Here is an 11958-nt window from a genome sequence, read left to right as displayed (position 1 = left end):
CAAAAAAAAGTGTGTTTTTAAAAGCCTAGAAAATGATGGCTGTATTTCTAGCTTAAATTGCACACTGACTAATACAGATGTTGTATATTGCCAAAAAAGTGTTTTTTTGGTAACAGAATATGAAAGCTGTATATATTAATCACTTGCAGATTTGGAAAATAGTGGTTTTGGCACAAAAAAGTGTGTTTTTAAAAACCCAGAAAATGATGGCTGTATTTCTAGCTTAAATTGCACACTGACTAAGGCTACTTTCACACTAGCGTTCGGAGCGCATCCGTCTGATGTTTCATCAGACGGATCCGCTCCTTTAATGCAGACGTTCGCATCCGTTCAGAGCGGATCCGTCTGCATTATAACTTAGAAAATTTTCTAAGTATGAAAGTAGTCTGAGCGGATCCGTTCAGACTTTACATTGTAAGTCAATGGGGAACGGATCCGCTTGAAGATTGAGCCATATGGTGTCATCTTCAAGCGGATCCGTCCCCATTGACTTACATTGTAAGTTTGGACGGATCCGCTCGCCTCCGCACGGCCAGGCGGACACCCGAACGCTGCAAGCAGCGTTCAGGTGTCCGCTCACTGAGCGGAGCGGAGGCATAGCGCTGGCAGGCGGATGCATTCTCAGTGGATCCGCCTCCATTGAGAATGCATTGCGGCCAGATGGCTGCGTTCAGGACCGCTCGTGAGCTCCTTCAAACGGAGCTCACGAGCGGACACCTGAACGCAGGTGTGAAAGTAGCCTAAGCCTGCAAATGCACCAGATGTTGTAAATTGCCCAAAAAATTGTGATTTTCAATGTCCCAAAAGCTCAGATGCAGTGCTAGTGCACTGAGCTTGAATAAAATGGCTGCCTCCGCCGCCCACCTCTCTGACTTATTAAAGTTATTTTTTTTCGGTCACTGGGCTCAGTGTCCTGCACCCACACAACACAATGGGCCAGATTTATCATGACTCTGACAGCTCACTCCACTTTCACATATGGCTAAAGTCAGTTTTAGCCAAGTCAGATTTATGATCGTCCCTTTAAGACTGTAATAAATGTGGTTTGATGGTAGCAGTTTATCCGTCAGTAAGCAGCTTTACAAAAGTTGCACATCTTTACGAAAAAGTAGCACGATTTACGAAAAAGTTGCATGTTCTATTAAAAAGTCTCATAAGATAAGCATGGTCCTCACTGGAGTGAAAGTGCACATTTTTTTGCGACTTTTTTGAGACTTTTTAAATAGTCCTAATAGTAAATCTGTCTAGAGATTAATTTACATAAGTAAACACGCCCACTTTCAGGAAACTGGCGAGCATAGTGCAGAGCAGTAAAAAGTGGCAAATTTGTGCGCAGTTTTAGCGTTTGCGCATTTTTTTCCGACTTTTTCACTCCATTATTCTGACTTGAGCTAATTCGGGTTCGCTGACAGTTCGGGTTCGCTGAACTCTAGTTACCACCTGTACGTGGATAACTTTTATACTAGTATCCCCTTGTTCCAGTCCCTCTCCGCCAGATCCACGTCCCCTTGTGGGACCGTGCGGAAAAATCAACGCGGCCTCCCTACCCACCCCCTCCAGGTACCTTTTCCCAGGGGTGAGACCCGTGCCCTTACCAGTGAAAACCTGTTGCTGGTCAGATATAAGGACAAGAGGGATGTCCTTGTACTGTCCACAATTTATGGTAACGGCATCACCCCTGTCCCTGTGCGGAGTACCGCGGCAACGGTCCTCAAGCCCGATTGTATCGTCGACTACAATCGGTATATGGGAGGAGTTGATCTCTCTGATTAAGTCCTCAAGCCATATATTGCCATGCGCAAAACCTGGACATGGTACAAAAAAGTTGAGGTCTATTTGGTGCAGGTTGCCTTGTACATCTCTTTTGTGCTGTCCCGGAGTGCTGGCAACACAGGGACATTCCTTCAGTTACAGTATATGAGGCAGTCCTCAAGGACCTGATCTTTTCTGACCGGGAAAGAGCAGGCCGGAGTACCTCGGGAACTGGAGGCGCCCGGATCGTCCCTGGCCAACACTTTCCAGGTGTGGTCCCCCATACTGGAAAGAAGGGACAGACCCAAAAAAGGTGCAGAGTGTGTGGGGGGATACAGAAGGAGATCACTACTCAGTGTGACACGTGCACCGATCATCCGAGCCTCTGCATTATTGGTTGCTTCAGGGAGTACCACACTTCCATGGAGTACTAAATTTATAATCCCGTTCCCCAATTTAGCCACTGACAATCGGATAAAAAACTATGGTTGTCAGACTTGAGACACTAAAACAATTTTTTTTTTTATGGAATATTAGACATATTAGGTATCGCCGCATCCGTAAGAATCTCCTCTATAAAAATACCCCATGATGAACACGGTCAAAAAATAAAATAAAAACGGTGCAAAAAAAGGCATTTTTTTGTCACCTTACAGCACAAAACTTGTAATAGCAAGCGATTAAAAAGTCATATGCCCCCCAAAATAGTGCCAATAAAACCGTCCTCTCATCCCGCAAAAAATGAGCCCCTACCTAAGATAATCGGCTAAAAACTAAAATAAAAATGACTCTTAGACTATGGAGATACTAAAATGTTTTTTTTTTTTTTTTAAAAAGATAATATAGTGTAAAACATAAATAAATTTTAAAAATGTAGACATATTAGGTATCGCTGCATCCGAAAGAATCTGCTCTATAAAAATACCCCATGACCTAACTCCTCAGATGAACACGGTCAAAAAAATTAAATAAAAACGGTACCAAAACAGTAATTTTTTGGCAGATTTTCCATTTTAATCCGTTTTTTTTCCAGTAAAAAAAGCAAGGGTTAACAGCCAAACAAAACTTAATATTTATTCCCCTTATTCTGCAGTTTACAGAAACACCCCATATGTGGTTGTAAACTGCTGTATGACCAAACAGCAGGGCACAGAAGGAAAGGAACGCCGTATGCTTTCTGGAAGGCAGATTTTGATGGCCTTTCTTTTTTTTGGCACCATGTCCCATTTGAAGCCCCCCTGATGCACCCCTAAGTAGAAACTCCATAGAAGCGACCCTATCTAAGAAACTACACCCCTCAAGGTATTCAAAACTGATTTTACAAACTTTATTAACCCTTTAGGTGTTCCTCAACAGTCTATGGCAAATGGAGATTAGATTTCAGAATTTCTATTTTTGATAACCTTGCCTCACAAAAATGTAATATAGAGCAACCAAAAATCATATGTACCCTAAAAATAGTCCCAACAAAACTGCCAGCTTATCCCGTAGTTTCCAAAATGGGATCACCTTTATGGAGTTTCTACTCTAGGGGGGCATCAGGGGGGCTTCAAATGGGACATGGTGTAAATAAACCAGTCCAGCAAAATCTGCCTTCCAAAAACCACACGGCACACTTTCCCTCTACGCCCTACTGTGTGCCCGTACAGTAGTTTACAGACACATATGGGGTGTTTCTGTAAACTACAGAATCGGGGCAATAAATATACCATTTTGTTTGGCTGTTAACCCTTGCTTTGTTACTGGAAAAAATTATTAAAATGGAAAATCTGCAAAAAAAAATTAAATTCTCAAATTTCATCTCCATTTGCCAATCACTCTTGTGCAACACCAAAAGGGTTAACAAAGTTTGTAAAACCAGTTTTGAATACCTTGAGGGGTGTAGTTTCTTAGATGGGGTCACTTTTATGGAGTTTCTACCCTAGGGGTGCATCAGGGGGGCTTTAAATGGGACATGGGGTAAATAAACCAGTCCAGCAAAATCTGCCTTCCAAAAACCACACGGCACACTTTCCCTCTACGCCCTACTGTGTGCCCGTACAGTAGTTTACAGCCACATATGGGGTGTTTCTGTAAACTACAGAATCGGGGCAATAAATATACCATTTTGTTTGGCTGTTAACCCTTGCTTTGTTACTGGAAAAAATTATTAAAATGGAAAATTTGCAAAAAAAATTTAAATTCTCAAATTTCATCTCCATTTGCCAATCACTCTTGTGCAACACCAAAAGGGTTAACAAAGTTTGTAAAACCAGTTTTGAATACCTTGAGGGGTGTAGTTTCTTAAATGGGGTCACTTTTATGGAGTTTCTACCCTAGGGGTGCATCAGGGGGGCTTTAAATGGGACATGGGGTAAATAAACCAGTCCAGCAAAATCTGCCTTCCAAAAACCACACTGCACATCTTTCCCTCTATGCCCTACCGTGCGCCCGTACAGTAGTTTACGCCTACATATGGGGTGTTTCAGCAAACTACATAATCGGGGCAATAAATATAGCATATGTTTGGCTGTTAACCCTTGCTTTGTTACTGGAAAAAATTTATTAAAATGGAAATTTTGCCAAATTTTGCCAATAAATTCTGAAATTTTATCTGCATTTGCCATTAACTCTTGTGGAACACCTAAAGGGTTAATGACATTTGTAAAATCAGTTTTGAATACCTTGAGGGGTTTAGTTTCTAGAATGGGGTAATTTTTGGGTGGTTTCTATTATGCAAAGTGACTTCAGACCTGAACTGGTCCCTAAAAATTTGTTTTTGGAAAATTTCTGAAAAATTTCAAGATATGCTTCTAAACTTCTAAGCTTTGTAACGTCCCCAAAAACGAAAATGTCATTCCCAAAATGATCCGAATATGAAGTAGACATATGAGGAATGTAAAGAAATAACTATTTTTGGAGGTATTACTATGTATTATAGAAGTAGAGAAGTTGAAACTTGGAAATTTGCTAATTTTTCCCAAATTTTGGTAAATTTAGTATTTTTTTATGAATAAAAATAATTTTTTTTTACTTCATTTTACCAGTGTCATGAAGTACAATATGTGATGAAAAAACAACCTCAGAATGGCCTGGATAAGTCAAAGTGTTTTAAAGTTATCAGGTTTGCGTTTTAAAGTTGGTCAGATTTGCAAAAAATGGCCTGGTCCTTAAGGTGAAATATGGCTGTGTCCTTAAGGAGTTAAAAGTAATATCAGGAAGTATTACTTTACTGAGAGAGTAGTGGATGCATGGAATAGCCTTCCTGCAGAAATGGTAGCTGCAAATACAGTGAAGGAGTTTAAGCATGCATGGGATAGGCATAAGGCCATCCTTCATATAAGATAGGGCCAGGGGCTATTCATAGAATTCAGTATATTGGGCAGACTAGATGGGCCAAATGGTTCTTATCTGCCGACACATTCTATGTTTCTATGTTTTTAAGCTAAGTTAACTAACATTACTATTAGCTCGGCTCCAGGTCCAAATGGATTACACCCAAGAGTTCTTACAGAACTCGGTTCAGTTACTGCTGTGTCGCTGTCATACTTTTTAGAAATTCTCTAGGGACTGGTATAGTGCCATATGACTGGTACAAGGCAAATGTGTTGCCAAACGGCTCTAGGCCCTCCACAGGTAATTATAGACCAGTTAAACTTCTATTGTGGCTAAAATGTGTGAAGGACTCTTAAGGGACTGTATCAAGGAGTATGTGACTGTAAATAATATCGTTAGTGATAACCAGCATGGGTTTATAAAGAACAGAAGTTGTCACACTAACCTGATTTGTGATTATGAGAAGGTGAGCAGAAGCCTTGACAGAAGGGCAGCTGTGGAGGTAGTGTTTCTGCATTTTGAAATTTCTGCAAATGAAATGCAATGTGGATAAATGTAAAGTTCTGCATCTGGGTAGTAACAATCTAAGTGCATCATATGTCCTAGGGGAAGTAACAGTGGTAGAATCACTTTTCGAAAAGGATTTGGGTGTACTTGTAGATCGTAGATTAAGGGTTAGAGTAACTCTTAACAGCATACAATGTCAATCAGCTGCTTGTAAGGCTCGCAGGAAATTTTCATGTATTAAGTGAGGCATGGACTCGCGGGACAGGGATATAATATTACCACTTTTACCACTTTGCAAAGCGTTGGTGTGGCCTCACCTGGAATATGCAGTTCAGTTCTGGGCACCAGTCCATAGAAAAGATGCCCTGGAGCTGCAAAAAGTACAGAAGAGAGCGACTAAATTGTTGAGGGGCCTGGAGGGTCTTAGGAAGGATTAAAAGAATTAAATGTATTTACTCTTGAGAAGAGACATCTAAAGGGGCACTGTTCAGTCTCCAGAGAGGTCAAGGCTTCTTTACTGTAAGAACTGAGAATCTATGGAATAGTCTACCTCAAGACGTGGTCACAACATAACAGTGGGCAGTTTTATGAAGGACTTAGATAAATTCTTAAAAGTAAATAACATTAATTCTTATAAAAATGTGCAGAAATCTGGGTCTCACTCGCCTTTTTCTAAAATTTGCTTCCCCACTTATCCCTTGGTTGAACTTGATGGACTTATGTCTTTTTACAACCATGTTAAGTATGTAACTATGTAATAGTTGCATTTCTTCTGCAACAAGGTACCTCTAAATGTAATAATGTCTATCAGCTCCTGAAAAAGATGCTTCTAAATGTATCCTCACTGTTTGCATAGATCTATGTCTACAACATTGTACATGGAAATATGGAGCATGGAAATGAAAAAAAAAATAATTTATGTCTTTGGTACACATGGTCAATATATCATGTTTATACATCTTGTAGACCATCTCTTCATTTGGTGAGACATCTCCTGGTCTTCATGTTCACCATAGAAGAAATAAACAGAAGATCTGACCTCTTACCTAATATCACTCTGGGATACAAGATCTATGACTCCGGTTTGTTAGAACATAAAGCTGTACAGAGTGCACTGAGTATACTGTCAGGACGAGAAGAAGCCGTCCCCAACTACAGCTGTGATGAGAAGAACAACGTGGTGGCTTTTATTGGACACTTGATGTCTTCCTCCAGTCTGTCCATAGTGGAGATAACTGGGATCTATGGCTATCCTCAGGTAAAAAAAGGACAAACACTTGCGATATGCTTTTCTTATACAGTGGACTGAAGGTGAAGGGAAGGTTGTGAAACAAGGGAGTCAGTCACACGCTGGCAATACACAGGGAGAACATACAAACTCCATGCAGATGTTGCCCCTGGTTGGATTTGCTGCCCAGTAACATTGTTACAGTATACTGCTGAAAAACATCTAAAAACAAATAGTAAAATCCTTATAATAGAGATGATAAAGCATGAAAATAGAACAGCTAAACTTACCTGCAAACATATATGTCATGAGGTAATCAAATACAACCACTGTGGGTTAGCTTTGTTCACATGGCTTTTTTTTTAGGCCAGTTTTAAAGATTTTTCACCTGGAAGAGAGCATAGCAGCCCAAAGTCAATTTTTTTATTTTTTTTTATTTTTATCTAATGATGTGTGAAGGAGACTTTGTAAGGTTTCACAGAGTGTCCAAACTATGTAGAAACCCCAATTTACTGTAATGTAGAAACCCAATATACAAAAGCCATTGAAAAGCAATTGAAGGTGTTTGCTTAACGCATTTAGTTTAGATAACACGTCTCATAAATCATGAGTGTTAACTTTACTACATCTGTACTGTGATGTCCCTCGATATGTCCAGTAATAAAAAACCTGAAATGTATGTTTCTCCTTGCTAGTAGTGTTGATCACGAATATTCGAATTGCGAATATCGGCACTTCGAGAATTCGCAAATATTTTGAATATCGCTAAATATATTCGTAATTTTAGGCAAATTTTATGCAAATTTTCTCAATCAAGAAAATAATGCCTGGAGATCATGAATTCACGAATTTTCGAATATATGGCAAATATTCGCGAAATATCGCGAATTCGAATATTGCCCCTGCCGCTCATCACTACTTGCTAGATCAATTTTAACCTCTTAAGGACACATGACGTACCGGTACGTCATGATGTCCTGGTACTTAAGGACACATGACGTACCGGTATGTCATGAATTGTTCCGATCACTGCCGCTCGGCGGGCGGTGATCGGAACCCGGTGCCTGCTCAAATCATTGAGCAGGCACCTGGGGCAAATGCGTCGGGGGGTCCTGTGACCCCCCTATGTCGGCGATCGCAGAAAACCGCAGGTCAATTCAGACCTGCGGTTTTCTGCGTTTCCGGGATATTCGGGTCTCTGAAGACCCGATAACCCGGAACAGGATGGTGATGGTGGTGTGATTTCACTCCACCAATCACCATCCAGCGATCCTGAGTGGTGATGGTGACATCACCACTCAGGATCGCTTTCTGATTGGTCTGTGGGCGGTCCGGCGGCAGATTCAAAAGATGCAGGCGCTCCTCTCCTCCTCCTTTTGTGTTCCGGAGCCGGAGGAGAGAGGAGCTGCCTGCACGTGTGTCTGCCATCGCTGCCAGCACCCCCAGGACCCGATCTCTGCCCCCAGGACCCGATCTGTGCCCCAGCACCCCCCATCAGGTACATAGGGACAGCACAGGGAAAGTTTGTTTTAGGCAGGGAAAAAAAGGGAAAGTTAGTTTCTGAACTTTGATTGCATCACCCTAAGTTAGGGTGTCTGGGGTCCACAGCACAGCTGTGTGACCCTAGACCCCCCAGGGGTGCTGCCACTATAGCCCCCCCCCCGCCCCCTGCCCCCCCCCACCTTTTTTGGGGTGCATTTTTTTCTTTTTTTTTTCTTTTTTGGTGTACGCTGACTGTGGCCGGCACTTAGTGTCTGGCCACTGTTAGCGCATCGCACACATCACCGCTGATCAACTTCGGACGGTTGATCAGCGATTTTGAATTTTTTTTTCACATTTTTTGCCCTTTTTTTTGTTAGTTGTTTTTTTTTTTTCTGTTAGTTTTAGGGTGAGGTCGTGAACACCCTTGCCCCCACACACACGCAAACAAAATAAAGAGTTACACACACGCACATATACACGCAGACACACACTCCCCTATGGCCCGCCGGATGTTCTCGGCCGAGGAGGCATACGCCCAGCTTGCCTCCGACTCCGAGAGTCCCAGTGAGGACGAGGATGACCCCACTTTCCTGTTGTCATCCGCGTCCTCCTCATCATCTAGCGATGATGATGAGCCCCCAAGGCGGCGGAGACGCCGCCAGGCAGAGCAAGGCGACCGCCATGTTAGGGACCCTGTGGCCCAGCCTAGTACGAGCAGCTCTGGGGCTCGTGCTGGTTTCCCGGCCCACCAGTTAAATCCACCGGAGCACCCTGCCGGTGAACTTGTCTGGTGTAGCCCAGAGCGATACGAGCCCGTGATTCCTGATTTTGTAGGCCAATCAGGAATCCAGATTTCCACAGTGGGCTACACTGAATATGACTTTTTTCGTCATTTTTTCAGTAAGCCACTGGTAAATCGGATGGTGGAGCAGACGAATCTGTACGCCCAACAGTTCGTCGCTCAACACCCGGGCTCCTTTTTGGCCAGGCCCGGTGGCTGGACGCCGGTCAGTGCAGCCGAAATGAGGACATTTTGGGGCCTCGTGCTGCATATGGGCCTGGTCAAGAAACCCAGTGTCAGGCTGCACTGGAGTGGGGACGTCCTATACCAGACCCCACTTTACAGTACAGCCATGACCCACTCCCGGTTTGAGGCCATCCGGAAATGTCTGCATTATTCCGATAATGCAGCATGTCCACCCCGAGGTGATCCTGCCCATGACCGTCTGTATAAGATACGGCCGGTCATCGATCACTTTGGGGCCAAATTCATGGAGGCCTATGTACCTGGAAGGGAGGTCGCAGTTGATGAGACTCTCATTGCGTTCAAGGGGAGACTAATTTTCCGCCAGTATGTGCCCTCCAAGTGGGCGAGGTATGGCGTAAAGCTATACAAAATTTGTGAGAGTACCTCAGGGTACACTTACAAATTTCGTATATACGAGGGGCGAGATTCCCGGATTCAACCACCAGAATGTCCCCCCACTCTGGGTGTTACCGGGAAACTTGTGTGGGACCTTATGTACCCACTGCTGGATAAGGGTTACCACCTGTACGTGGATAACTTTTATACCAGTATCCCCTTGTTCCAGTCCCTTGCCGCCAGATCCACGTTCGCTTGTGGGACCGTGCGGAAAAATCAACGCGGCCTCCCTACCCACCCCCTCCAGGTACCTGTCCCCAGGGGTGAGACCCGTGCCGTTACCAGTGAAAACCTGTTGCTGGTCAGGTATAAGGACAAGAGGGATGTACTTATGCTGTCCACAATTCATGGTAACGGCATCACCCCTGTCCCTGTGCGAGGTACCGCGGCAACGGTCCTCAAGCCCGATTTTATCGTCGCCTACAATCGGTATATGGGAGGAGTTGATCTCTCGGATCAAGTCCTCAAGCCATATAACGCCATGCGCAAAACCCGGACATGGTACAAAAAAGTTGCGGTCTACTTGGTGCAGGTTGCCATGTACAACTCTTTTGTACTATCCCGAAGCGCTGGCAGCACAGGGACATTCCTCCAGTTCTATGAGGCAGTCCTCATGGCCCTGATCTTTTCGGACCGGGAAAGAGCAGGCCGGAGTACCTCGGGAACTGTAGGTGCCCGGATCGTCCCTGTCCAACACTTTCCAGGTGTGGTCCCCCATACTGGAAAGAAGGGACGAACCCAAAAAAGGTGCAGAGTGTGTCACAGGAGGGGGATACAGAAGGACACCACTACTCAATGTGACACGTGCCCCGATCATCCGGGCCTCTGCATTATTGGTTGCTTCAGGGAGTATCACACTTCCATGGAGTACTAAATTTATATCCCAATTTAGCACTGACATCGGATAAAAAAAACTGGTTCTCAGACTTGAGACACCCAAAAAAACGAAAAAAAAATATTAAAAGTAGATATATTAGGTATTGCCGCGTCGGTAATAATCTCCTCTATAAAAATACCCCATGACCTAACCGCCCAGATTAACACGGTCAAGGAAAAAAAAAAAAAAAGGTGCAAAAAAAGATTTTTTTTGTCACCTTACATAACAAAAAGTTTAATAGCAAGCGATCATAAAGTCATATAGCCCCCAAAATAGTGCCAATAAAACCGTCCGCTCGTCCCGCAAAAAATGAGCCCCCACATAAGATAATCAGATAAAAAAATAAAAATAAATGACACCTAGACTTTAGAGATACAAAAATTTTTTTTTTGTATCAATAAGGATAATATAGTCTAAAACCTAAATAAATGTAAAAAAAGTAGACTTATTAGGTATCGCCGCGTTCGTAAGAATCTCCTCGATAAAAATACCCCATGATCCAACCCCCCAGATTAACACGGTCAAAAAAAAAAAAAAAAGTGCAAAAAACGATTTTTTTTTGTCACCAAACATAACAAAAAATTTAATAGCAAGCGATAAAAAAGTCATATAGCCCCCAAAATAGTGCCAATAAAACCGTCCGCTCGTCCCGCAAAAAATGAGCCCCCACATAAGATAATCGGATAAAAAAAAAAAAAAAATGACACCTAGACTTTAGAGATACAAAAATTTTATTTTTGTATCAAAAAGGATAATATAGTCAAAAACCTAAATAATTGTAAAAAAAGTAGACTTATTAGGTATCGCCGCGTCCGTAAGAATCTCCTCTATAAAAATATCCCATGACCTAACCCCCCAGATTAACACGGTTAAAAAAAATAAAAAAAACAGTGCCAAAAACGCAATTTTTGGCACTTTTCCATTTCAATCCGTTTTTTCCGGTAACAAAACAAGGGTTAACAACCAAACAAAAGTTAATATTTATTACCCTGATACTGCAGTTTACAGAAACGCCACATTTGTGGTCGTAAACTGCTGTATCAGTAAAAGGGAGGCCGCAAAAGGAAAGGACCGACATGGTTTCTGGAAGGCCTTTTTTATTGACACCATGTCCCTTTTGAAGCCTCCCTGATGCCCCCCTAGAGTAAAAACTCCCTAAAAGTGACCCCATCTAAGAAACTACACCCCTCAAGGTATTCAAAACTGATTATACAAACTTTATTAACCCTTTAGGTGTTCCTCAACAGTTAATGGCAAATGGAGATGAAATTTCAGAATTTCAATTTTTGGTAACCTTGCCTCACAAAAATGTAATATAGAGCAACCAAAAATCATATGTACCCTTAAAATAGACCCCCAAAAAATGCCACCCTA

Source organism: Bufo bufo, chromosome 4 (assembly GCF_905171765.1).
Source record: "Bufo bufo chromosome 4, aBufBuf1.1, whole genome shotgun sequence".
Classification (NCBI taxonomy): Eukaryota; Metazoa; Chordata; class Amphibia; order Anura; family Bufonidae; genus Bufo; species Bufo bufo.
Note: the sequence above shows the minus strand (reverse complement) of the source record.